The sequence below is a fragment of the Aquarana catesbeiana genome, linkage group LG01 (genome assembly GCF_042186555.1).
Source record: "Aquarana catesbeiana isolate 2022-GZ linkage group LG01, ASM4218655v1, whole genome shotgun sequence".
In the NCBI taxonomy this organism is placed as follows: Eukaryota; Metazoa; Chordata; class Amphibia; order Anura; family Ranidae; genus Aquarana; species Aquarana catesbeiana.
The window spans coordinates 971989512-972011897 of NC_133324.1; the positions used below are offsets into that span (position 1 = coordinate 971989512).

General features: G+C 47.2%; 1 protein-coding gene across 1 annotated transcript in view; it reads right to left on the bottom strand.

Annotated features, from left to right (window-relative positions):
• Positions 1-22386, bottom strand: part of LOC141123171 (uncharacterized) — a 100252-nt gene that overhangs the window by 65189 nt on the left and 12677 nt on the right. The window lies entirely within an intron of this gene.

Below are 22386 nucleotides of genomic sequence, written 5' to 3' on the forward strand. Positions count from 1 at the left end.
TAATTAGGTTACAGGTGTATGTTCAGAGTAATATGAGCCGGAGGTATGAACCTCCACTGTTAGCGTATAAAAGAGCCTGTATTTTTGAATAAAGGAGATTCCTGGTTGAACTTACATACAGCCTGCCTGGTGTTTGTTCTGAGCTATCACAACTGGGTTAGAACGGCACATAGCTGTAGTTCTAATCCCGGAGCTTTGGATGACCGAGCAATCAGATGTTGCGATCTACAATCTGATTCTATAGCAGCAGAGGAGCGTCGGGAGATTGGAACCGAGCGAGCAAAGGGGCTCGTTACAGCCATAGTCATAAGGCAACTGAATAGTCCAATGTCCTATGGGATTCGCACCACTCACTGGAGGATCTCACACTATTCAATGCTGTGAGGACCTTCATGTCAAAATATCAATAATATTTATAACTTTAAAGCAAGGCAGGTATAAAGCATTCCCAACCACCAATGACCATTGCATGTCACGCTTTCTCTGGGTCGACATATTTTGCAGATGTATCCCTGATTTTCCAAACTAACCATTTCTTCTATAAATTATCTTTTTTCTGTACATTACACTATAGTTCAATTATTATGTTAGCAGTTTTTGCCTTTTGGGGTCAGTGTTTTTTTTTTTTTTTTTTTCTTTGGTTTTTTGGAAGTAACCAAGAGCTATGATCTGCATAGTTGAACCCGGAGCCCCCATCGCTCCCCTCAACCCAATGAGCAGCCCTTCTGCATTGTACAGTGTGTCAGGGCTGGGCTTCCTTCTTGCTAGCTCCTATCTCTCCACAGTGACTCACCTGTTGATGATATCCTGCTCTTCAGTCCTGCCTACTTAAGCCGTCCAGCCCAGATGATCTCTGCCTTCGCCTTAGTCAACATCACAGAGACGCTCTCCTGCATTCCTGTTAAAAGACTGTTAAAAGACTTGCTTGGCTGACATCTCTTCTGACTCCATATCCTGCGTGCTGTTTTACTACGCTCATCTCCAGCTCCCTGACGTTTGGCTTGTCTGACTATCCATTGCGGTTCCTGAACTCTGGCTATGTTTTGACTACGTTTGTTACTTTTATTATTAAACAAGTGTGATTTAACTGTACTTCTGTCTCGGTCTGATTTCATGGTTTCTGACACAGTGACACCTCTGTGGATGGTGCATCATGTGGATCATCTAATGAAAATGTAACATTTACCGTAGGTGTTGGTACATTCTGCACTAGTGCTGCTCATAGAGCTCAGTGACTCCTATAGACATTGGTTGGGTGGATCTGCCATAGAAGTCAACTGTTTTGTATTTGTCCCGGATTTTCTGGGACAGTCCTGTATTTTGGTGCACTGTCCCACTGATGTTGTTTCCTGGGATCACAACATCAACTTCACACAGGTTGAAAAAAAAACATGTTTATCCATATGAGCAGTAAACCAACAAAACATTATTTACAGTGATTGGGGCCGTATGTAAGCAGTCCTGACATACACTATATTACCAGAAGTATTGGGACGCTTGCCTTTACACGCGCATGAAATTTAATGGCAACCCAGTCTTAGTCCATAGGGTTCAATACTGAGTTGGCCCGCCCTTTGCATAATCACTGCATATTTAGAGGTGGGGTCTGGGCAGGACCAACTCATTATGTAGGTGTGATTAGGAATCACTGCATATTTAGAGGTGGGGTCTGGGCAGGACCAACCCATAATGTGGGCGTGATTAGGAATCACTGTATGTTCAGAGGCGGGGTCTGGGCAGGACCAACCCATAATGTGGGCGTGATTAGGAATCACTGTATGTTCAGAGGCGGGGTCTGGGCAGGACCAACCCATAATGTGGGCGTGATTTGGAATCACTGCATATTTAGAGGTGGGGTCTGGGTAGGACCAACCCATAATGTGGGCGTGATTTGGAATCACTGCATATTTAGAGGCGGGGTCTGGGCAGGACCAACTCATAATGTGGCCATGATTAGGAATCACTGCATATTTAGCGGTGGGATCTGGGCAGGACCAACTCATAATGTGGGCGTAATTAGGAATCACTAAATATTTAGAGGTGGGGTCTGGGCAGGACCAACTCATAATGTGGGCACGATTTAGAATCACTGCATACTTAGAGGTGGGGTCTCGGCAGGACCAACTCATAATGTAGGCGTGATTTGGAATCACTGCATATTTAGAGGTGGGGTCTGAGCAGGACCAACTCATAATGTGGGCATGATTAGGAATCACGGCATATTTAGAGGTGAGGTCTGGGCAGGACCAACTCATAATGAGGGCGTGATTTGGAATCACTGAATATTTAGAGGTGAGGTCTGGGCAGGACCAACTCATAATGTATATGACTGCCATGCGCCAACCTTGGAAGCAGGCAGACCATGGGTGGAGTTTCTGTGATGTGGAACCATATTTCGGTAAGTAGGATATGGGTGGATCTGGGTGGTTGGACTTTGCTAACCAGAGACAGTCGAGACGTGGATACTAAATAAACATAGAGGTGAGAAATAAAAGGCAAAACAGATTTATGTTACCAGTCAAGGAACATTAAGTGGTAGTTTTATTAAAATTTGCATAACTGTTCTTCTATTGAAACTGTCTGTAAATCAATCTGTTCTGTGTGAATAGGGCAAAATTGAATGTTTCCAAGCTTTATTCTCTGCAGATAAAATGTGTGATTAAAAAAATACCACATTATGGCCACTAGATGGAGATAAGGAGCACACTTATTTCCTATGATAGTTGGTGCCATCTAGTGACCATAATGCAGTATCTTCCTCATTCACATGAGAATATACCCTGAGAACATCCCTTTGTTTTTCTTTATTGACACAGCACAAACAGAAATTTCTGTCAGAACCTTGGCTGTTTGGGTGTTTGTACAAACACCTGAAAATTTATCTGTTTGGATAATTTATATGTGCTGGGTTGGTTGGTTTGAATGGTAGGGGAGAACATTGAGGGTCTAATAGAGCCGTGATATCTGGATAAAGAGGACCTGTCACTTGGCCAAACTATCACAAGGGGGCTGGTTTTCCCCCTTGTGATAGAAATAAAGTTAATTGACAACATATAAATAAGTAAATAAATAAGTGCAAGAAAAAAAAATCTATAAAAATAATAATTACAATTTTTAAAAAAAAAAATTAAAGCACCCCCGTCCCCCCCTGTGCATAATGCTAAAGAGAATGTAGGTCCGCCACGCATATGTAAACGGTGATTGCACCACACATGTACGGTATTGCTGTGAACATTGAAACGAGAGCAATAATTTTAGGCTATAATTCATGATTAACCAGTGGCGCCCGGGCACCGCCCCCTCTCTCTACCCCACCCCTCTATAGCAATGGATAGATTCATGCTTTGCATGAATCTATCCACGGCCGCCACAGCCGCCATGCTCACCCCTTATTCATGCGTCCGGCATGAAGCACCTGATTAGAGCCAGAGTCTTTAATAGGCTTCAAAATAGGGTGGGCTCGGGTCACAGAGAATGCGAACGGGAGCCCACCCAGGTGTGTTACAACAGTGAATGATATTTTGCTGTTGAAACACTGATCCTCAATCGTGCCAATCAGAAGCGGGTGTGAGACCCGTTTTCAGATTGGACGAAAAGAGAAGTCTCCCAATTGGCTGCCGAGGAGGAGGGAAGAAACGGATGGCGCCATCGCCGTGATGAGAGCAGGAGAACGGGAGGCCGCCGGTGATGGGGTAAGTGCTACTGACCGACCAAGCGGGGAGGGGAATGGCATACTGTTTGCCGCCCCCCCCCAAAAATTTTTAAACCGGCCGCCACTGTGATTAACGGTAAACTAATAACTTGTAAAGGCTTTTAAAACATCACTTACAGACAATTTTAATTATCGTTGTTTGTTGCCATTTCACAGGTGTGCGCAATTTTAACCACTTCAGCCCCGGAAGATTTGGCTGCTGAATGACCGGGCCATTTTTCGCGATTCAGCACTGCGTCGCTTTAACTGACAATTGCGCGGTCATGCGACGTTGCACCCAAACAAAATTGACGTCCATTTTTCCCACAAATAGAGCTTTCTTTTGGTGGTATTTGATCACCTCTGCGGTTTTTATTTTTTGAGCTATATACAAAAAAAGACCAACACTTTGAAAAGAACACAATATTTAGTACTTTTTGCTATAATACATATCCCCATTTTTTTTTTTAAAGCAAGTTTTTTCTCAGTTTAGGCCGATATGTTTTCTTCTACATATAAAAAAAAATGCAATAAGCGTATATTGATTGGTTTGCGCAAAAGTTATAGAGCCTACAAAATAGGTGATAGATTTATAGCATTTTTATTATTATTATTATTTTTTTACTAGTAATGGCGGTGATCTGCGATTTTTATCAGAACTGCGACATTATGGCGGACACACTGGACACATTTTTGGGACCATTGTCATTTATACAGCGATCATGGCTATAAAAATGCACTGATTACTGTAAAAATGTCACTGGCAGGGAAGGTGTTAACAGTAGGGGGAGATCAAGGGGTTAACCGTGTTCCCTGTGTGTGTTTCTAACTGTGGGGGGGGGGGACTGACCAAGAGGAAATGACAGATCGTGATTCCTAGCTATTAGGAAATCACGATCTGTCTCTCTTCACAGAGTAGAACAGGGGTTTGCGTGTTTACACACACACTTCCGCGTTCTGCCTCTCGTGCCCACGATCGCTCCTGGCCGGCGGTCATGGCGACCCTCGCCCACGAGCATCGGCACCCCCGCAGTGCAGCGGGCGCGTGTGCGCACCTCTGGCGGCGAGCTCGTGCCTTCTATCCCGACCCCACAAGCTGATGTACAGCTACGACGGTTAACGGGATCGCGCTGACCTGCCGCAGTATAATGACGGCGGCTGGTCGACAAGCGGTTAAATCTTGACATGTTGGTATCTATTTGTTCAACGCGAGATTATCTTTTAGAATTTACAAAATAAAATGAGTATTAAATTGTATTTGTGTGCACTAAAAGTCATTTTAGTGTAATATTTCCTGAAAACTCATGTTTGAAAAACGCCTGCGCAAATATTACGCAACATACAAAAAAAAAAAAGGAATGGCAACAGCCACCAGTTTATTCTCCAGGGCCTCTGCTTTTAGAAAACGTATCATGTTTAGGGGGTTCCAAACATGAAAACATTTCAAAATTGCCCTGAACAATAAGTGATTACACTTCAGCTTGAGGTCTTCTTCATTCTATCCTATGACCATGATACAGAAGTGGAGGTTATTCCAGATCATACAGTATGTGAGACTTTTTACATAACTAGACAGAAATGTATTATGTAAACGGATCCTTTCACTTCCTTTCCGATATTGGAAGAAGAAGTACATACAGATGCAGTGTGAAAGTCTGAAAACGGGAAACTGTATTCTTATTAGCAGAAATGACAGATCTGAACATTGCTGGTAACTCTACTTGTTTCTAAGAGCCTGTAGAATAGGAGATGATTAGATCTGTGATGATCCAGTTGGGTGGAACTGGTCAGTTTGCCATGTTCAATCCCCAATGTTCCAGATAAATCTGCTCAGGTAGTAAACTGATAACAGATTCCTACAGACTCTATACGGGGGGCCACACACTGTCCTATATTGTGTGTAGTTAGTCAAATCTAGTGTTAACTTCTGTTGAGTAGAGTCTGTTTGTAGTTTCTCAGGTTGGGAGTTTGATTAGCTCCCCCTGTTTCTGGAAGAAGCTTCTGGAGCTTAGAGGCAGGATGATTCAAATTGGCCTGGCCTGAATATTTAGCAGGGCCCAGCCAATCCCTGGGGATGAGTCTGTTCTCTTCCTCCCCTGTGGGGATGGACCTAAGAACTTAAGGGAAGGAGGGCCTGGCCAATCCCTGGGGATGAGTCTGTTCTCTTCCTCCCCTGTGGGGATAGACCTAAGAACTTAAGGGAAGTAGGGCCTGGCCAATCCCTGGGGATGAGTCTGTTCTCTTCCTCCCCTGTGGGGATAGACCTAAGAACTTAAGGGAAGGAGATGTGCTAAGATAATGGCTGGGTTACTGATAAATAAGCTTTGAACCCTGGTAAGTCTATTACATAGTTACATAGTTGGCGAGGTTGCAAAAAGACACAAGTCCATCAAGTCCAACCTGTGACTTTGGGTTGCATTTGTATTTCTTGCGCTCCATTCGTATAGATGCGGCATTCGTTATTTTGGATAATTTGTAAACTTCGGATAAATTCGTATTTGTTATGTTCACTAACAAGTAGCCAAATTTGAAAGGAAATTTCAATACCTATAATTTAATAGTTTATAACTATTATTATAGCTAGTATTATTTATTATTAATAAATAAATAATAATAATAATAAAAACTATAATCATGGTTAATAATTTAACTATTATAGTAAATACGAAAAACGGAATTATCCAAAATGCTTTTCGTACTTATTTTCAGATTTTCGTTCTTTCTGATTTTCAGATTTTCGATTTTCCATCTTTTAGAAAAATTTGTTTCAGAAAAAAATTGTCAAACAGTCTTTCGTTCATTCGGATGCTTCCGAATGAACGATTATGCCAAATTTCAACAAATTTTTTCTTTTTTGTATAAAAATAATTTATAAATAATTTGTGCAATCGTTTTGTACAGAGCAGCCCCAATCCTCTTCTTCTGGGGTGCCTCACTTGGCGCTCCAGGCTCCTCCTCTTCATCAGGATTCTCCCACGGAAAGCCGCTTTCCATAGGGGCACCCGCGCGCGGGCTCGCTCCCGAGTCAATTGACACAGACAGTTGGACTCCCCCCACTCACGTGTCACTGGATTTGATTCACAGTAGCGGGAGCCAATGGCTCCCACTGCTATCAATCTGTCCAATGAGGAGAGAGACAGCGGCTGGAGCCACTGCACTCATGCACATCGCTGGATCGGATCAGGCTCAGGAAAGAAAAAGGGGTGTCTGGAGGGGGGGAGGGGATCTGCAGTACAGAAGGTTTTTCACCTTAATGCATATAACTTTATAAAGTGAAAAACCTTGAGGCTTTACATCCACTATATGAACATGAAAAACTACTGCCTTGCCAGGAAAGGGTGAGGATGAGTTTGCAGCCCCCCTACCAGTGGCAGCCCGTCCATATGGGGCGAAGTGGTGCCGCCCCCTAATTCATGTGCCCGGTCCCTAATCTACATGCAGGGTGCTGGAGGCATGGATTCCAATGGGGTTTTTTTTTTTTTTTTTCCTTGAGGCACGTGATTAGAGCCTGAGGCTCTAATTGGCTTGAAAAAAGGGTGGGCTCGTTGGCGCAGAGCACTGCGCCCGGAGCCCGCCCACTTGTGTGACAATAGTGAATTAATATTCGCGATTGTCTTCCTGATTCTCCTCCCGACCAATCAGGAAGCAGCTCCTGAGACCCGATTGGCCAGAGAGTCTTAGGACTCCCAATCGTGTCTCAGGACAAACTTTCTGTTCAGCCCGAAGAAGAACGGAGAGGAGAATGGGCCAGCTCTTCATTCCCCCTGCCTACTATGTTAAGGTTAGTCTCTGCCGCAGCCTTCTCATCCATCTAACACCGGGGGGGTTCATCGGTTTGCTTACGGCGATCTCCACCTTCCTGTCCGCCGTCTGCCTCACGCGAGTGGGGGGGAGGTTCTTGCAGCCGGTTTGCTTACGGCGATCTCCACCTTCCTGTCCGCCGTCTGCCTCACGCGAGTGGGGGGGGGTTCTTGCAGCCATGGCCGGGGTTATACCAATTTGGAAGCCCCCCGTTAAAAAAAGGGGCCGCCAAATACTAGCTCCCATGTGAATGAGTAAGGGGTACATAGTACTCTTATTGATGCATAAAAAAAGCCTGATCTATAAATAAAGACTATCAAACAAACTTAAAAAGCCCGAAAAATACAAATCCCCAAAAATGTCCCTTGTAAATCTATCATCAATCACAATGCTCACGGATAGTAGTGAAATCATTGACCTAATATGCCTCTTCTCTGAACGCTCGCCAGTACAAGGACATCTTTTGTAAGGACTGGTATCCAAAACTGAATTGCATACTCAAGATTAGGGATGCATTGAATGTTCAGTTTGAACTTTGCCAGGCATTCTCCTGAACGCTGGACTCTTTTGCTAGTTTGTTGGAAGCTGAACGTGATGTATACAGCAGTAGTGGTGTTTTTCCTCCTACAACATTTCACGGCTTCCTCTTAATGGTTGTTAAGGAAGCAGCAGGTGGAGGCACCCTACGTGTCTTTACCAGTCATGTCACCCAACTCCATTCATTTACTGGCCAGGCATCATCAGCCATGTAAAATAAAGGACAGGGATAGTATAGACATCACTAATGAAATATGGCCACATGGTCATATTTGGGCAATGACATCACTCGGAAGACTCCTAGACCTGTTGGTGGCTTTTGGTGAGTAGGCAGACATTGTTTATTGTGACGGATTTGGCTCTGCATAGCTGGAGAGGTACTATGTATCCCTTTCTCATTCACATGGGGGGGGGGGGGTGATATCTGGGTACCACCTTACAGTTAAAGGGAGCTTCAAGATTCCAATAATACCCTGTCTGCAGACCCCCCCAACCATTGGACCAGGGTTGTGGGGAAGGGGCCTTTGTCCTCAACAAGCTAGGGACAAAGTACTTGGCCAGGCAAGGTACCCTTCCCATGTCAAGTCCATGTGGCCTAATATGGATGAGGAGGATAGGGAAGCGCATACTTGCCACCCCCCCTCCTTTCTTGTTCTGCCAGGTTGCATGCTCAGATAAGGGTCTGATATAGATTTTGAGGGGGGGGGGGCTCATGCTTTATTTTCTTGGTTTCTGTGGGGTTCCCCAATGACATCCATACCATCTATAAGCCTAGACAATGGGCAGAACTTCAGTTGGGTTCTTTTTCAGCACCCAAACTTGTGTATTGTTTGCCGAACCCACCTTGAAACGAACTCAGGTACATTAGGCGTCGTAACTCAGGCACATCATTCCTAATAAAGATGAGGCTAAACCACTGTGTTGTAAAGTCGTCATTTTATAGTTTTATCTCTTTAGCAAATGTAGTAGTCTGCTGGCTTTGCTATAGCTGCAGCCTGGCAATGCATACTGCTGTTAGGTCTATGGTCCAAAAGAGCCCTGAGATCTTTTTACATTATCAATTCCCCCCCAAAGGAGCACCTCCTAATGAATGGATAATTATGAGAGGTTCCCACCATCACTGTACTGAGTTCCCTGGTCTGCACTCCTGCTGTGACCATTACGATGGCTCCTCACCATTCCTGCACTGACTTTTCAGCTCTACAAGCCTGCTGTGACCATTATGAGGGGTTCCCACCATCCCTGTACTGAGTTCCCGGGTCTGCACTCCTGCTGTGACCATTATGAGGGCTCCTCACCATTCCTGCACTGACTTTTCAGCTCTACAAGCCTGCTGTGACCCTTATGAGGGGTTCCCGCCATCCCTGCATTGAGTTCTAAATTCCCAGGTCTGCACAGCTGCTGTGCCCATCATTAGGGATTGCTCTATCCCTTCACCTCCTAATGAATGGATAATTATGAGGGCTCCTCACCATTCCTGCACTGACTTTTCAGCTCTACAAACCTGCTGTGACCATTACGATGGCTCCTCACCATTCCTGCACTGACTTTTCAGCTCTACAAGCCTGCTGTGCCCATTATGAGGGGCTCCCACCATTCCTGTGCTGAGTCCCGGGTCTGAGTGTACACCCGCTGTGCCCATTATGAGGGGCTCCCACCATCCCTGTGCTGAGTTCCCGGGTCTGTACACCTGCTGTGCCCATTATGAGGGGTTCCCACCATCCCCGTGCTGAGTTCCCAGGTCTGTACACCCGCTGTGTCCATTATGAGGGGTTCCCACCATCCCTGTGCAGAGTTCCCAGGTCTGTACACCCGCTGTGACCATTATGAGGGGTTCCCACCATCCCTGTACTGAATTCCCGGGTCTGCACTCCTGCTGTGACCATTATGAGGGCTCCCGCCATCCCTGCATTGAGTTCTAAATTCCCAGGTCTGCACAGCTGCTGTGCCCATCATTAGGGATTGCTCTATCCCTTCACTGAAGTCTTGGTCTGCATACCTGCTGTGCCAATTAGGTGGGGTTGCCACCCTTGTGATAGTAATTAAATCAATAAAAAAATTAAGTGTTAAGAAATGAATTTATATAATGTAAAAAAAAAAAATTAAAAGCAACCCAATCACCCCACCAATAAGTACACAGAAATGTTCCACATATGTCAGGTTTCCCTGCAAACATTGGAGTGAGAGTAATGACTCTAGGGCCAGGGGCGTTGCTAGGTCTACAAAAGATCTGGGGCTAGAGCCCATAGCAACGTATTAAAGAAAGTCATACCCTTGGGCGGGCATACACATGTATATAATATATGTGTGTGTGTGTGTATATCCCCAGAGAGCCTCCCCCTTGCATCAGGGTTCCCAGAAAGCCTCCCCCTTAAATCGGGGTCCTCAGAGAGCCTCCCCCATGCATCAGGGTCCCCAGAAAGCCTCCCCTCCCCTTGGGGACCCCTGCAGAGACTCGGGGCTATGGGCCTGAGATTCGGGGCTATAGCCCCAAAAGCCACCCCCTAGCGATGCCACTGTCTAGGGCCATCATTCATGGTTAACTCTAAACTAATAACCTGTACAGGCTTTACAGACCGCCGCATGCCAATATACGTCCTAGCTGCCATAACCCCGGTATCCTCTTCTTCGGCCGGCGGTCTGCTTTCTGATAAGAGTGGTCTCTGCGGCGTATTCGCCGCGAGATCACTTTTATCTGCGGCGGGAAAGGGCCCCCTCTGCTGCTTACCGGAGCCGTCGGCAGCGGCGATCGGATCTTCACCCTTGCTGGGCATGGAGATGAGTGGGAGGGAAGATGGCCCCCACCTGTCTTCATAACATTGCAGGGCGGAAGTGATGTCAAAATGTCACTTCCCCCCATAGCTCTTAAAGGGCCATATCCCGACGCCACCATGGCAGCATACTAGTGATAGGCTCCGCCTTTCTCCCCTCCCTCAGGACCAATGAAATAGCATAAATTAAAGGCCAGTTAGGCCCCGCCCCATTCTTCTTTTTGTCCTCATACCTCCACGCACCAGTGAAGAGTAAGCAGTACTATGTTCCCCCCTCTGCCTCCAGGGTTAAGCCTCTCCCAGTGCGAAGTCCCAGTATCAGGCTGCTAAAAGCACCAGAGTAGCTTGGGAGCTCCTTCTGTGGGTCTTGATGGAGCTGAGCAGTTTTTCCTATTTAGGAATGAAATCTGCCTTTAAGGTTGGTGTCTGCAACACTTGTTGGGTTTGGGGAGGCCAGCTTTGCATCCTTTTTACCTTTGCCTTTGTTTGTCTCCTGTCATTTTCTCATTTTCTGCACCTCCTGTTCTTTTCCTCCTGCAATGGCACTGGTCTGGGTACATTACTCCCCCTAGACAGGTTCCCTGTCCTTTGCTGTCCTAGGCCAGCTGTAGGTATAGCTTATGTTTGTAGGTTGTGTATGTATAGGTTTGGGGTAGGTGGGTATGTGTGCAGGGGCGGACTGACCATTCGGGCTCTCGGGCACTGCCCGAGGGCCCCATGCCACTAAGGGGCCCCATCAGGGTTGCTAGCCTCAATAAAACCAGAGACAGTATGTAAAAATCTGCGTATACTGTATGTGTGTGTGTGTAGCCCCATAATCTATTACCTGGGGGCCCCATAATCTCCTATTGCCTGGGGGCCCCATAAACTCCTATTGCCCGGGGGCCCCATAATCTTCTCCTTTTGCCCGGGGGCCCCATAATCTCCTATTGCCTGGGGGCCCCATAAATTGTCAGTCCGCCCCATGTATATATGTGTATTGTAGGGGATCAGAGGGGTGAACAGCTGGCTCAGAGACGGCCCATTAAAACAAAAAGTGGCTTTATTCAGAAAAATGGCAAAATAAACATAAGATAAGACAGACTTGTCTCGTCTCAAGGTTGTGCACACAGGTACAGCTCACGGTTCAGCAGCACACAGGGCTATTATAGGTAATAGTTCATGGCTCCAATCAGAGCTACAGTCTTTATGTGGTTAAGCTAACCCAGCACACCATCCAGCAATGGACATTTTCACACAGCATGCTGCTGTCTCTCTCTCCTACTCAAACAGCTCCTCTCTGAGACTTTCAGCCCAGCTGACAATAAGCAGGTCTGAAGGGGAAATACCTGCCCTCTTCGATTAACCCCTTCTTAACCCTGCCCCAGGCTGACCCTATGCAGTAGGTATATATGTTCATGTATAGGGATGAGCTTCGTGTTCGAGTCGAACCCATGTTCGACTCGAACATCGGCTGTTCGATCGTTCGCCGAATTGCGAACGTTATGGGCCGTTCGCGCTAAATTCGTGTGGCGCGTCACGGCCCATAATTCACTGCGGCATCGCAGTGCATTGCTGGCTGATGATTGGCCAAGCATGCACTATGACCCGCATGCTTGGCCAATCACAGCGCTGTCAGTAGAGAGAGCTGTAATTGGCCAAAGCCAGGGTGGCTTTGGCCAATTATGGCTCAGGGGATTTAGTACACACCCCACACTATATAAGGCCGCCTGCACGGCGGCCCTGTGTAGTGTGTGTTCCGGTGTGCTGAGAGATAGAGAGAGAGAGAGAGAGACAGTGTCATTTGATTTGAGTTAGATAGATTAGGCAGAACAGTCAGTCAGTTAGCTGCACTTACAGTGTATTGTGTATATATATGCATCCCAGGTGTTGCATATATATATATATACACTGTATTCAGTTTAGCTAGATCCGTTCCTGTTATCTTCTATCTAGACTATTTACATTTAATGCAGTGCGTCCTGCTCACAGTGTTCAGCTAGATCCGTTCCTGCTATTTACATTTAGTGCAGTGCGTCCTGCTCACAGTGTTCAGCTAGATCCGTTCCTGTTATCTTCTAGACTATTTACATTTAGTGCAGTGCGTCCTGCTCACAGTGTTCAGCTAGATCCGTTCCTGCAATTTACATTTAGTGCAGTGCGTCCTGCTCACAGTGTTCAGCTAGATCCGTTCCTGCTATTTACATTTAGTGCAGTGCGTCCTGCTCACAGTGTTCAGCTAGATCCGTTCCTGCTATTTACATTTAGTGCAGTGCGTCCTGCTCACAGTGTTCAGCTAGATCCGTTCCTGCTATTTACATTTAGTGCAGTGCGTCCTGCTCACAGTGTTCAGCTAGATCCGTTCCTGTTATCTTCTAGACTATTTACATTTAGTGCAGTGCGTCCTGCTCACAGTGTTCAGCTAGATCCGTTCCTGCAATTTACATTTAGTGCAGTGCGTCCTGCTCACAGTGTTCAGCTAGATCCGTTCCTGCTATTTACATTTAGTGCAGTGCGTCCTGCTCACAGTGTTCAGCTAGATCCGTTCCTGCTATTTACATTTAGTGCAGTGCGTCCTGCTCACAGTGTTCAGCTAGATCCGTTCCTGCTATTTACATTTAGTGCAGTGCGTCCTGCTCACAGTGTTCAGCTAGATCCGTTCCTGCTATTTACATTTAGTGCAGTGCGTCCTGCGCACAGTGTTCAGCTAGAGCCGTTCCTGCTATTTACATTTAGTGCAGTGCGTCCTGCTCACAGTGTTCAGCTAGATCCGTTCCTGTTATCTTCTAGACTATTTACATTTAGTGCAGTGCGTCCTGCTCACAGTGTTCAGCTAGATCCGTTCCTGTTATCTTCTAGACTATTTACATTTAGTGCAGTGCGTCCTGCTCACAGTGTTCAGCTAGATCCGTTCCTGCTATTTACATTTAGTGCAGTGCGTCCTGCTCACAGTGTTCAGCTAGATCCGTTCCTGTTAAATTCCTACTGACCGGCAGGCTTGTCTGGTTACAGTATATAAAGCTACCTGAAGAAAATTACAGGTGTTCTATTTGATCCTATTAGTACCACGGTCAGGCAGCTAGACTATTTACATTTAGTACAGTGCGTCCTGCTCACAGTGTTCAGCTAGATCCGTTCCTGTTATCTTCCTACTGACAGGCAGGCTTGTCTGGTTACAGTATATAAAGCTACCTGAAGAAAATTACAGGTGTTCTATTTGATCCTATTAGTACCACGGTCAGGCAGCTAGACTATTTACATTTAGTACAGTGCGTCCTGCTCACAGTGTACAGCTAGATCCGTTCCTGTTATCTTCCTACTGACAGGCAGGCTTGTCTGGTTACAGTATATAAAGCTACCTGAAGAAAATTACAGGTGTTCTATTTGATCCTATTAGTACCACGGTCAGGCAGCTAGACTATTTACATTTAGTACAGTGCGTCCTGCTCACAGTGTACAGCTAGATCCGTTCCTGTTATCTTCCTACTGACAGGCAGGCTTGTCTGGTTACAGTATATAAAGCTACCTGAAGAAAATTACAGGTGTTCTATTTGATCCTATTAGTACCACGGTCAGGCAGCTAGACTATTTACATTTAGTACAGTGCGTCCTGCTCACAGTGTACAGCTAGATCCGTTCCTGTTATCTTCCTACTGACAGGCAGGCTTGTCTGGTTACAGTATATAAAGCTACCTGAAGAAAATTACAGGTGTTCTATTTGATCCTATTAGTACCACGGTCAGGCAGCTAGACTATTTACATTTAGTACAGTGCGTCCTGCTCACAGTGTTCAGCTAGATCCGTTCCTGTTATCTTCCTACTGACAGGCAGGCTTGTCTGGTTACAGTATATAAAGCTACTTGAAGAAAATTACAGGTGTTCTATCCCAGCTTAGTGCAGCTACAGGCCATTAGTATGTCTGGAAGGCCAAGAAGGAGAGGCAGACAGTCACAAGCCAATAAGAGAGGGCAAGCAGGCTCTGTGTCTAGTGCTGGTCGTGGAGACGGTGCATCCTCATCAGCACGTGGCCATGGGACACGCTTGGCCTTTTTTTCGGCAGCTGGCCATGTTGAGCCGCAACATGCGGAAGACTTGGTCGAGTGGATGACCAAGCCGTCCTCATCCTCCTCATCCTCTCTCACCCATGCCCAGGGTGCTTTGTCTGGCAAAGCAGCGGCCTCTTCCCTCAGCTCAATGTCATCAGTGACTCCTTCCCTAGCTCCACCATGTCCTCATGAGGATTCCCTCGAACTGTTTGACCACAGTGTTGGGTACATGCTCCAGGAGGATGCCCAGCGTTTGGAAGGCTCTGATGACGATACTGAGCTCGATGAAGGCAGTAACATGAGCGCGGACAGAGGGGGTGCCCAAGAAGGACAGCAATCTGGCAGTCATGCTCCCCCTGCTGCAGCATACTGCCAGGTTTGCTCCAGTGATGAGGAGGGAGGGGATGATGAGGTCACTGACTCAACGTGGGTGCCTGATAGGAGAGAGGAGGAGGAGGAGGAGGAGGAGGAGGAGGCGGCAGCACATCACCAACGAGGCAGGATGCCCTCCAGGGGCCAGCCTAAGGGCAGCACATTGACTGCATCACACCCCAAAGCTCCACATGTGCAGGGCGCTGCAGTCTCTGCGCGTTATTCAAAAAGTTCTTTGGTGTGGGCCTTTTTTGAGACGAGTGCATCAGATCGCACCGCTGCTATTTGCAACATATGTCTCAAGCGTATCTCGCGTGGCCAAAATATCTCCCGCTTGGGTACCACATGCTTGACCAGACATATGTTGACCTGCCATGCAGTTCGTTGGCAAGCGTATCTAAAAGACCCACACCAAAGAACAAAGAGGATCTCTCCTTGCTCCTCATCAGCTGAGATTTCCAACCCCACTAGACCTTCAGTCCTCTCTGAGACCTGCAGTGAGAGGAATGAAGGTGTAGAATTAGGTGTGTCACAGCCAAGTACTTGTGGGCAATCTGCTTTTGGTACACCGACGTCAGATTGTACCAGGCAAATTTCCCTGCCCCAGCTGCTGCACCGCCGAAAGAAGTTTGCTCCCAGCCATCCACATGCCCAGCGGTTGAATGCTAGCTTGGCAAAATTGCTAGCACTTCAACTGCTGCCTTTTCAGTTGGTAGACTCTGCCCCCTTCCGTGAGTTTGTGGAATGTGCGGTTCCTCAGTGGCAGGTACCCAAACGCCACTTTTTCTCACGGAAGGCGATTCCGGCTCTCTACCGGCATGTGGAAGGCAATGTCCATGCCTCGCTGGACAGGGCGGTCAGCGGTAAGGTGCATATTACCGCTGACTCATGGTCCAGCAGGCATGGACAGGGACGTTACCTAAGTTTCACGGCGCATTGGGTGACTCTGCTGGCAGCTGGGAAGGATGCAGGACAAGGTGCAGTAGTGTTGGAGGTTGTTCCGCCACCACGCCTCCAAAATGCTGATTGTGACACACCTCTCTCCTCCACCCCCTCCTCTTCTTCTTCCTCCATGGCCTCTTCCTCGGAACCAGCGGTGCTCCGTAGGCGTTCAAGGGGCTACGCAAGTACGCAGGCCAAAAGATGCCATGCGGTGCTTGAGCTGGTGTGCTTGGGGGACAGGAGCCACACTGGGGCAGAGGTTCTGTCAGCTCTGCAGGGGCAGGTTCAGAGGTGGTTGACGCCACGCCAACTTAAGGCAGGAATGGTGGTTTGCGACAATGGCACCAACCTCCTCTCTGCCCTCCGACAGGGACAAATGACCCATGTGCCCTGTTTGGCTCACGTCCTTAACTTGGTGGTGCAGCGGTTCTTGGGCAGGTACCCGGGCTTACAGGATGTCCTGAGGCAGGCCAGGAAAGTCTGTGTGCATTTCCGCCGGTCATATAATGCCAGTGCTCGGCTGACGGACCTCCAAAAGGAGTTTAACCTGCCCAAGAACCGCCTAATCTGTGACATGCCCACCAGGTGGAACTCAACGTTGGCCATGCTGCAGCGGCTGCACACGCAGCAGAGGGCCATCAATGAGTACCTGTGCGACTATGGCACCAGGACAGGGTCAGGGGAGCTTGGTTTTTTTTCCCCACGCCAGTGGGCCATGATCAGGGATGCATGCACTGTCCTGTCACCATTCGAGGAGGCCACGAGGATGGTGAGCAGTGACAGTGCATGCATCAGTGACACTGTCCCCCTTGTCCACCTGTTGGAGCACACGCTGCGTGGAATAATGGACAGGGCACTTGAGGCAGAACAGAGGCAGGAAGAGGAGGACTTCCTTAGCTCTCAAGGCCCCCTTTATCCAGACAGTGTTCCTGCGTGCCCGCCGATCACACAGGAAGAGGACGAGGAGGAAGAGGAGGAGGAGGAAGATTGTGTCAGTATGGAGGTGGAGCCTGGCACTCAGCATCAGCAGCAGTCTTTAAGGGATCAGTCCCAAGAAACACATGGACTTGTACGTGGCTGGGAGGAGGTGGCTGCGGACCATGTCGTTCTTAGTGACCCAGAGGACTCCGGACCGAATGCCTCAGCAAACCTACGCTGCATGGCCTCCCTGATCCTGCAAAGCCTGCGTAAGGATCCTCGTATTCGTGGTATCAAGGAGAAGGACCAATACTGGCTGGCAACCCTCCTTGATCCACGTTACAAGGGTAAGGTTGCGGACCTTATCTTGCCATCGCAGAGGGAGCAGAGGATGAAACATCTTCGGGAGGCCTTGCAGAAAGGTCTGTGCAACGCGTTCCCAGAGACTGGGAGGTTACAAACTCCTGTTTCTGGACAACGTGTTGCTGAGGCTTCGGTCAGTCAAAGAAGGAGCGGTGGAGAAGGTGGCCGTCTGACCGATGCGTTCAGACAATTTTTTGGTCCGCAGCCCCAAGGTATGATCGGTTCCAGCAACCATCGCCAGCGTCTGTTTTACATGGTGCAGGAATACCTAGGGGCAAGATCAGACTTGGACACCTTTCCCACCGAAAATCCTCTGGGTTACTGGGTCTTGAGGATGGATCACTGGCCAGAGCTTGCACAGTATGCAATTGAGCTACTGGCCTGTCCTGCATCCAGCGTTCTTTCGGAACGCACATTCAGTGCTGCTGGAGGCGTGGTAACCGATCACAGGGTGCGTCTGTCCACCGACTCGGTCGATCGGCTGACCTTCATAAAAATGAATGAGTCTTGGATCACCACCAGCTACCAAGCACCTGATGCTGATGTAACCGAATAATTTTTTTTGAAATCTCAGATCCCTTCAAAGACTGCCTATGCTGATGCTGAGTGACTATCCCTGAGTAATTATCCTCTTCCTCCTCAATCATCACGCTGATAGCTTGTAAGAACATTTTTGGTTCTGGGCGCCACCACCAGTGCCTAAGGCACAATTTTTCAGCCCCTGTTTAACAGGGGCGTGTAATTACAATTTTTGATGTAATACTTTGCAGCAGGGCTCGTTCCTGCATTCCAACTAGAGTGTCTGTGAGGGGTTGCAGTGTTGTGGCACCAGCACCAGTGCCTAGGGCCCAATTTTTCTGCCCCTGTCTAACAGGGGCGTGTAATTACAATTTTTGATGCAATACTTTGCAGCAGGGCTCGTTCCTGCGTTCCAACTAGAGTGTCTGTGAGGGGTTGCATTGTTGTGGCACCAGCACCAGTGCCTAAGGCCCAATTTTTCTGCCCCTGTCTAACAGGGGCGTGTAATTACAATTTTTGAAGCAATAATTTGCAGCAGGGCTCGTTCCTGCGTTCCAACTAGAGTGTCTGTGAGGGGTTGCAGTGTTGTGGCACCAGCACCAGTGCCTAAGGCCTAATTTTTCAGCTCCTGTTCAACAGGGGCATGTAATTACAATTCTTGATCTAATATTTCACAGCAGGGCCCTGTGAGGGCTTACAGTGTTGTGGCCACAGCAACACCTAAGGCCCAAATTTCTGCTGAGTATATAGGGCAGGACCCTACTTTCAAACATCTAACTTACAAACGACTCCTACTTGCAAACGGAAGGAGACAACAGGAAGTGAGATGAAATCTACCCCTAGGAAGGGAAATTCTCTCCTGTAAGAGTTAATATGGGAAAACAAGTTCTCCTTTCCACTGATGCTTTCCAATCCTTGTTCCACAAAAAAACCCAAATTTTCAAAAAACATTTTTCATTGGGACAAAAAAGTGAGGTGAAATCTTCTGAAGAGGAGGAAAGACAGCAAAACAAATGTCACAGGGGTGATAACCCTTCCCTATGTTTTCCAAAAAGCTTAGAAAAGATTTTTTGGCTGGAGCTAAACACGTTAAAAATGTTCAAAATTACAAACAGATTCTACTTAACAACAAACCTACAGTCCCTGTCTTGTTTGTGTATACTGCTGTTCAGAGTATATAGGGCCTGGTGGCCCCACACCTTTCCTTATTTTAATTTGGGTGCGGGGTTCCCCTTAATATCCATACAAGACCCAAAGGGACTGGTAATGGACTGGGGGGTACCCATGCCGTTTGTCTCACTGATTTTCATCCATATTGCCATGACCCGACATGACATTAAACCCGCAAGCAGTTTTAAATGAGATTTTTTCCTTTAAAAATGACATTTGGTGCAGGGACTGTTCTAAACATGGGAAACACGCGTCACTTTACAGGCATACTATAGACACCCCCCAGGTACGATATTTAAAGGAATATTTCACTTTTTTTTTTTTACTTTAAGCATCATTAAAATCACTGCTCCCGAAAAAACGGCCGTTTTTAAAAGTTTTTTTTGCATTGATACATGTCCCCTGGGGTAGGACCCGGGTCCCCAAACCCTTTTTAGGACAATACCATGCAAATTAGCCTTTAAAATGAGCACTTTTGATTTCGAACGTTCGAGTCCCATAGACGTCAATGGGGTTCTAACGTTCGTGCGAACTTTCGGTCCGTTCGCGGGTTCTGGTGCGAACCGAACCGGGGGGTGTTCGGCTCATCCCTATTCATGTATATGTTTGTGTATATATGTGTGTGTTCTTATGTTGGTTGGTATGTATGTATGTATGTGGGGGGGGGGTGTTATATGGAGCGGTATGTGCATGTATTTATATATGTATGCATATTGTTTTAAAAAAAAAAAGGGGGAAAGGAGAGAGTGTGTAGATGTATATATGTGTATGTATATATTTAGATATACATTAATAGAGGGAGAAGCGAAGTCACTGTTGCCTTATCTATTTTTTCTGTTCTCGGTCTTTCTGTGGCTGTCCGTCTCTCAGCTGGTCGTCCCATTTCTCCACGGTTCGAGTATCAGTCACCACCCATACAAAAGACCCTCAATACTTAGGTGGGGACCACCGTGTTGGTAAGTTTTCAGGAAAAGAGTGCCCTCTCATGCGGATTGCTTTGATTTGCTTCAGCTCCGCGCGCCCACACTCTCAAAGGCCAGAGCCAGAGGCCATAGAAAGGCGGACGTTCTTCAGAGGAGCATAGCTCGGATGCCACTCCCACTCAGGAGAGAGGTTCCAAGGAAAACATCTTAGCTCTTCTTTCCCAGACCCAGCACCCCACACAAGAGTCCCGCAGGACCTGTGGCGCAGTGCCTATGCCCAGGAGGCTGGTGAGTGAAGTCAGCCTGGTTGAAGTTTGCAGCTGACAGGTAATACCGAATGTCCTTATTACTTATAAGGTGGCACAATACTTCTGTTTTAAAATCACTGTAATTAATCTAGCTAGTCAGCCCCCTTGTTGCGGGTCTAGCCACTAGCAGAACATCCTGCCTAATGGATCACTCATCCTCTCAGTACTCCTGAGGAGGGGGTGCAGCCTGCAAATGATTTTAGCTCCCTTGCACCAGAGGAAGATCTGGAGCTACTTGGTGTCAGTTTTTCTTTGGAGAACTGTGTATCCAGGCAGTCATGCAGACCATTACATGGGTTAAAAGACAAAGTTATATTTACCCTTTCAATGAGCAATCACTTTTCCATTAGGAAACTGGTTTAATTCAAGGCGGATATAGCATTGCTGAAATCCATGCCTACAGCGGGACTGGCTGTTGTCCAATAGGGTGGCAGCTGGGAAGGGCCTGTCACTCAACAGAGGCCCTTATCTTGGTGACGGGTACTTTGGGATTCTGCTCCCAGGATATGGTTGGAGAGGAAATCCTTAGGGCTGATATCTTGGGACCGGCATCAGCAAATTTCACTGCGGAAGCAGCAATAGTCTCAACCTGGTGCCTGGCCAAGGCAATGCTATACTCAGTTACGGCTAGGGGTACCCTATGGGTGAGACCCGGAGCTGTGTTTGGCTTTCTAGAAACAAAATTGGAATAGTCACTTTATAGTGCAAGATCTCTGTTTGATATGAAACCAGAGACAGCCATGTTGGAAGTGACAGGAGGAGGGTCTGTTCTTCTCCCATAACAGAAAGCAGGAAAGTAAAAAAAAAAAATATATAACTAAAAAGAAATAATAATAAATAAAGGGAGAAATGTGTTTCTCCCGCTAGGTTCTGCTCCTCTAGGGGAAACCTTTCATAAGGTCCATAAATGAAAATGTTTGGGTGTACCACAAGTACCCACAAAACCCTTTTACCGGGTGCATGCCCAGACTTTTAAGGTAAGTCCCAGTGGGCACGCATCACGGGTTACTGGACAGTGGATTGTGCAGATCCTTGGAAGATAGGCACTCATGGTCACTTTGGTGGATTCCTCACTGTTCCCTCTCCGGACCTTTTTCTCCCCCTCAGAGCTGCCAGATCCACCGCAACCACGACGGTTACAATACTTACAGACACTTCAGACTCAGAGGGGAGCTGTCCTGGTCCCATCTCACAGGAGAGATTGTAGGTTTCCTACCCACCCCTGTTTGTAGGTCGCGGGGGTTGGAGAGAAGCATTCGCTTGCAGCAGATGGCTGGAGGCTTTCGCTAGATCGTCAGGATTCTTAGCCTTACATCCCCAAAATTTTTCCTTTTCCTTTTTATTCCAAAGTAAGTAATTTTGGCGATTGGTTGGACACATCTCCACTTTATCAGCCTACCTTTTAGCCTATGAATATCTCTAAGAATATTCACAGAGGTTTCAGTGCCGTGTCAGTTCCTCTTGGAGAACAGGGTCTCCAGATTCGCCACTACCTGGGTCTCATTCCTTTCTACATAAAAAAAAGGCCAACTTTTGCTTTCCAACAGTTATAGTGCCTGTGGGGGCTTTACTGGTTCCTCTGTTTTGCTTGCATCAGAAAAGGACGGTGGTGGTCATAAGGAGAATTCTGAGATCAGATGCCTCTACTTCCTGGACGACTTCGAGGTGTCTCAGCCTCCTGGCCGTAATGTTGTCATTCATACCAAAAATACCTTGGGTACATGGGCACCGTTGCTAGTTTCAACTACAACGGAGGAAACAGGATTCGGCGCAGCTATGGTCAGTGTCACGCAGTATGTATAGCGGTCTGTGGTGATGGAAAGAGCTTAAGGATGTCACGAACCATCTGACTGGATCAATGTGATGAATCATATCGGCAAGACAGCCTGGAAGGCGCACTGCAAGGGTCTGTCGGTCAAGGCAAGCAGAGTTTGCTAGCCAAGGAAGGTAGTCTCGAAAGCGCTGGAAGGTCAGGCAGCCTTTTTTATCACTTTGACCTTGCTACACAGAATCAAGGGTGACCAATCATCTTGCGCTTGAGCAACA